Consider the following 6,801-nt stretch of genomic DNA (forward strand, 5'->3'; position numbering starts at 1 on the left):
ACAGGGGACCACACACTTGATTGTCATCTTGTGGCTCTGAGACAGTGTTGCCTGTGCTCTTTTGAACGCTAGCGGTCCATGAGTTCTGCGGCGCGGGTTCAGCGTGGCCTCGAGAGATGGCGCCACGCTGCGTGGCGTCTTCTTCAGGCGATTTTCTTTTTCTAGCTGGGCAGTGCGCTATGTCTTCCTGGCGTCTTTCGCTGCCTGTCGTGCCGCCTTCAGCCGAATTTCTTATTCTAGCTGGGCAGCGCCCATATGGACCACTGCACAGTGTGGCGTGGTACGGTGTGATGCGGTGTGGTGCAGAGGGGTATGTCGTTGCATACATACACTACATCCATTTTAAGATTGTGGCTAATATAATCTTCAACCAATCTTCTTTGCCGGTTGCCATTTCATGCTTGCATCTACTCTCGATTACGGGAGGGCCAGCAGTTTTTTTTTTTAAACGCGCGCGAACGATTCCCGTATCTTCGCCATATATCCACGGCACAGTTTTTCAGAAGCGCAGCTGGGGTTGCTTGTGTTGAAGTTGACTCTTGAAGGCGGTTCTCGTGACCATCCGGAATAAAGTACTCCAGGTACCCATTTCGCCGAGGTGTCTACCCGGTGCCTCGACTTTTTATTGCTATAGCAAGTACATGGACATTCCAGTCGCATTTCTGCCGTCGCCGTGATCTTCCTTTAAAGTCCAAGGGCGATAACAACACCGACGCGTTCCGTATGCAGTACAAGGTCGTGCAGTATGTGCGAGGGTGAACCGACGATGGCAGATCAATCTCGCGCGCGCAAAGGAGGAAAGCCAGAAGGAAGCGCGCCATCTTTCGTATCGCACAAGCCACCGGGGGAAGGGAGGAGGCGTTCTACTCCGGCGACTGCTGCGTGTGGCGCAGCCGCGCGGGCCCTATCTTGAATGCGATCTGCGATGGGGACAGTGTGCGCGCCGAGCGCAGATAACTTCTTGTGCGCTGTTTTTTCGTCGCTTAGTTCGCGTTGGGGGGGGGGGAAGCGAGATGCGGCACGAAGGGTCAATTAGTTCGCTGCTGCTACCGCGGTTCCTCACTCCAGCTATATGACTGCGAGTTTCTGGCGAGTATCTCACCAGTGGTATATTCCACTGGATTTCTTATCATTCGTCTTCAGCAGAAATGAAAACACGCCCTCCTAATTTCTGTGTGGTCTGTCAATTGGTGGTGATTCATTGAACGAAAGAAACTCAGCAACTGCACCGTCATCGATCGTTATATAAAACTTAGCAGAAGTTTTCTGCACACTTTCTATTTCTGGGTTGTTAAGTTTCAGCAATATCGTTTTTGACACGTTTATAGGGGCTGACTTTTTCTTATGTGATGAAGAAGCAAACTTTTTAGGCACCCGTTCTGGTAACCAGCTTTAGCACAGGCAGTGCTGTCTTTCAGCTGGAATCGCAGCATATAACTTTTACCTTTAACTTTACTTTTAACTTTTACTTTAACCTTTACTTTTAACTTTTAGATGCTACGTTTAATCGCTTATACCTTTCTTTTTTCCTTCTCACTCTTCGTCCCGAGCGCATTATCTCTTTCTTTACCTAAGGGTTTGCGCTACGAGTTATTTTTCGCTTGAATGGTACGAAGTCGCATATGCATTTTTTGACAGGCCTGTTCTTAGACGCAGTCTATAGAATAATAAGCGCATTCGTAGAGAGAGACAAACCATGAAAATGAGCCATCTAGCACATCCAAAATATAAACATCGCTTGCAGAAAGAATGGCAGGACGCATGATCACATGATGCGCGATCGACAAGCTCGAAATTCACCCCGTCGCATGTGGTCGTATGAAAAAAAGCTTGAAGAACACCTACCCGACCGACTAAAGCTTATGCGCGGGTTCTCTCACTGCCACTTCGTAATGCGCGTTCTCGATTACTGTTCGGTCAGTTTCATTGCTGCGCCAGCACGAGGCAAACAGCAACATCTGTTTAGCGCCACCACCACTGAGCGAAGACTTTACTGTTAAATATTATCGCGATGGTGCCAGAACTAACGTAAACCATTCTCTTGCATCAATCAGTAAGTTTACTCAGCGAGAGGCATTTCGCCCTATACCGCAAAACTACATTCTCGCCGACGCGTTCGTCGGCGAGAACAGCTCGGCTAGATTTTGGTACTGTTTATTGAGATATGTAACCCGGGATAGCGGAAATGTATCGATCCATTTTGAAGAGACGACTGTCGGGAAGAAGAAGCTAAAAAGAAAAAAAAAGCAGTTTCCTCTATATAGATTACCGGCTGCACATTCCTTTTCATACGGCAATGTTCCTTGCGACAGAACAGTTTCTTGACAGTAAATCGGTTTTTAGCTTTCTACATTATGTTGATGCATTGCAAGTTATCACCCGAGAGCTTCGCAGCACATTTTTTTTTAACCAGAGGCTGCTGCGATTGGAGCGTTTTGCATAGCACGTGCCTTCAGGCCTTTGCGTTCAATGTTCCTGGTGAGGCAGTCGAGTACGCCGGCACTGACACGTTTTAGTATATCATCTCTGCGTAGCATATCTTTTATGTCAATAGCCCAACTCACGAGTCATGGTCATAATTTTATTACACATATACTTTGCGCACTTTACAGCAAATGTTTTTAGGCCTGATTGCAGCCACGTTATATCTACTGCTCACAATTCATTGTTCCGTTCAAAACTCGTGATCACTTCCTTATCGCCACATGACCAGAGCTGGTCCTTGTACCAATGAACCCCACACATGAACCCCACACGTCATATGAAGAAACGACATTTCAAGGGAAAAAGAAAGTTGAGGCAAATGTATGGCATGTTGTGAATACCGGTTCGCGCGTCGCACTGCTCTGAAGCCGTTATTTTCTGCGTAGGGGTCGTCAGTTTTCTTAAGCAGCCATAATTTGATTATCGCATCCGTTTGGGAAAAGAGATGCCCCCTCCCCCCCAAAAAAACACCATAAAGAAAAAGAATAAAAGAAAGCAGACTGCGACTGCAGCACCAATTTACCATAACACGCTTCAGTTTGTACTTCTACGTTGTTAATAAATTACTCATTTTCACCGTGATTAAAATAAAGTAATACCCTTGGTTAACTTTTACACTGGAAGTTCTTAACGGCATGAATAAAAAGCTGTTTTGTTCAGTGAATTTCCCTAACGACGAACGTGCATAGAACATGTAATATGCCGGTGAAAGAGAGTTCTGAACCCGCGATAGCAAAGAAAAACGCTAGTTTCATTTGATTTGACGGCTATACAACAAATAATTACAGCCAAGTTAGTCAATTATACAAAATCACTTGTTTTCGTCCGTGATATACATCTAAAACGTGACAGCACTATAGACCTCCATTTACTCGTTATGTTATGTCATTGTGACTGACATCCGTGTTTGTCTATGTCGCTAACTTCCGTGGTTAAGGCATGGTGAAATACTTTGACTCTTTAAACTTGCACCGTCATCGGCGTGGTGTTGATGGTATGAACTCAGAAAGGCCGAAAAACGCAATTAGAGGTGCGGTCGTAATATTCCACAGTATTTTTCACCAATCATTATCATTAGGAGTAGTATCGGAATCCTGGAGTCTAAGTAAAGTTGTTCCATTCCCCGAAAGAAAGTGCTTCGATCATCTTTGTGTCGCAGTCATTGTCCGATTTTCCTCATAAGAGTTTGTTGTAAACTGGAACTTTTCCGTTATTCTAATGTCGTAAAAAAACATTTTGATATTCAATAACTTCCGTTTTCCTAGCCGACATGGCTTTCTTAATGTAGTTTCATGTGAGAGCCAACTATAGGTTAACCTTCTTTTTTTTAGTTATCTCAGCGCCAACGTTTGTTAAAGGTGTCGATAAATGCATTTTTCTCGTTAAATACCGTTTGACTAACCTTCGTACGAATGGATACTTCTAAAGCTTTCTCGTCTCAACATTATTATTGTGTGTCCACCGTCGAGTATGCTCATAACGCCTAATAACGCGGCATTCACACTCATGAGAATTGGTTAGAAGATTTCTTTACACTTGTTTTCCAGGATGCTTCAACTACTAATGAAGGTTCGGTGGTGGCACTTTACGTGCTGCACTATATATCACGTGACCAATAGTTACCGATTCTCTCATGCAGACTTCATCTACGAGTGCCAAACTCCTCGCTTTACTGCAAGTTTTGAGATCGATATCACAGAGTGCTTGTACCAGTATTTGTGGGATCTACGTTTTGTGACCTGATTCTACGATGGCTCTAGAAACCCATCGCACTAATACAACGGCACTTGTGTATTTTACCCTATGAAATCTCAAAAGTACTACAGAGTGTATCTTTGCCGCCCATCAATTCTACTTTCAGTGCTTTCCAGACCATGTCAGCATTGAAGAAAGTGAAGCGACAGACACATTCGCGACTGCAGCACATAATTTGGATGCCTTGACCCCTATTAGATATTCCATATCAAATGCCAAACGTTTGCTTTTCAAATCTAAAAATGCGGCGAAAAAAAAACTTCCTGAAGCAACGTGGTTTGACGACCAGGTAAATCCTCTGTCTTATTCAGGATTGACCAGTTTGCGCGCTTCAGAGAATACCAAAGCATTGATCACACCTCTTATGCGCTCGTGACTATGCCTTGGGGTGGCCTAAGTGCCTTACTTTCAACACAGAATCAAGAAGAGAGATCCCGCTGTTTGCATTCACTGTAACACCGCGGATGCGTCTGTGGATCTGCTCGTCGACTGTCCTCAATACTGGCTCCAGCAAGAGACCCTGCGCAACCGATTGAACTGGCTAGACAGGCGTCCTTTGTCTGTGGAGAAGGTCATCGGTCTCTGGTCTGCCCCAGACAAACGAAGAGACGTGTTGTTGTTCGCGCAATCACTACTCCGTTTTCTCTGCAGGCAAATATTTAAAAGAAATAATACCATAGCTTGTTCAGTTTGGATTACAGACTTACAGCACTGAGGATGAACACAAATGTCCTCATCCAAACTGAAACAAAAATAAAAAGTGTTATTTTCCATGATGCAGGAAGATCCGCCGCATTGCCGGACAAGATTGTTTTGGAACCGTATAAAATTTACATTTTGTCGTCTATAAAAGCCCTAGACGTAATATTCATGGCACACATATCCTACAATGAACACTCTTGTCCACTTGTCAGAACCTTGGCTCCTGCTTTCACCTTGTTCTCGTTTTGCTCATCGTAATGAACACTTTTGTTATTTATGCTCAGAGGTAAGAAAATTTGTTGGTGTCCCAAATCAAAATCGCTTTGTAGGTAGTCCCTTTTAAAGTTAAGCGTCTCGCTTATCGTGCGTTTTTTTTTATTGACACCTCAGTGACCGCTCATTGATATGGGGTAAAACTACGGCGCAAAATATTCAAATGCTGGAAATAATTTTAAAAAAGGGATTCTGACAATAAAAAAACGTCCATTTTTTCCCGAACACACGCAAGAGCTTTCGAGCTAAACAGGATAACCAGGGCTGGTGATACATTAGAGTTCAATATACGACTGAGCTATAGGAATGTTACGCTGAATTTCTAGCTCTCGCTGAAGTTCCAAGAAAGTAAAATTGCATACTCATATCGTTGCCAGGCACCATGCATATCTCAGTAGAACATGCTGTAGGGCTAGTTGGTTCATAGCTTTCAAAAAAGGAAGCGCCAACAGAGGCAGCACACCAACGAAGAAACAACAACGACAGAACAAGGCACCTTGTCCTCTCATTGTTGTTTCTTCATTGATGTGCTGTCTTTGTTGGTGCTTCATCTTTTGAAAACCATGCATATCTCATTCTCGCCTACTAATTGTGGCTGTCCCAGCATTAGTCGTACTCACCTTCCCTGCTTAACTACTTCAAGCAGCAAAATGCTTATGTATTCTTGCTAAACAAGACTAAAATGCTGTATTTGTTCTTACAGCAGTCTGTTGTTCATATAGGACGCAATTTCACAGCACTTCTGATGTACTGTCAGTGTGCTTGTGCGTTTAAGTTTGCAACCATGAAGCCTAGTACACCGGCTTCTTCGGGTGTGGTCGGGGCTTACTCCGGGGCGTGAGGTAGGGTTGGCGTTGCATCATCGGTGCTGCAAAGGGGTGTCATCGCTCTCCTTGACTTCGGGGTTGCGGCAATGCCCTGAGGACCCTCCTGCACGGCCGAGGTGGAGGTCCTCTCGCGGGGTCAGTGTGGCCTAGGCAGACCTTGCTTAACCTGCCTTATCAAGTGAACGCAGCTATTTGAGTGTGCTTCTCAAAAATAGGTTTCTCGATTGCGACTTGCCTTTATTATACCTTTTATGTGAATCTAAATTTTTAAGCATTTTTTGTGCATTTTTATTTAGGCAATTTGCAGTTGTGTTGAAATAATACCAAGTTAGGTAAGACACCGTAGTGTACAATAAGCGTTACTTATATTAGCTTTTCAGTCAGAGTCTATCTCAAAAATATGAAAGTATACAAATGTACCTGTGTTGTAAAACCTTTACGTCAGCACTTTATGCATTTCTGTAACAATGCACCAGCCTTCCCGCAGTTGTCTGGGAGACCGGAGCTTGGTCAAGAAGAATATTTTCGCCTTTTTATTCCGGTCCTCCCTTTTTCACCTGGTATAGCTGCTGGTGAGAATAAAACGTGATGGTGATGATAATCTGCACCCCGTGTTCATGCATGGTGGTCATGTATAGACAGACCAAACCCTCCACTGCTTAACTTCGAGGACATGTGCACTGGCGTCAACGCACTCGAAGCCGCCACGTGGCTGCATCAATGATGGTATGTGCTAGAACGTTTCCATATGTAGCTCACG

This window comes from Dermacentor andersoni, chromosome 5, assembly GCF_023375885.2.
Source record: "Dermacentor andersoni chromosome 5, qqDerAnde1_hic_scaffold, whole genome shotgun sequence".
Lineage (NCBI taxonomy): Eukaryota > Metazoa > Arthropoda > Arachnida > Ixodida > Ixodidae > Dermacentor > Dermacentor andersoni.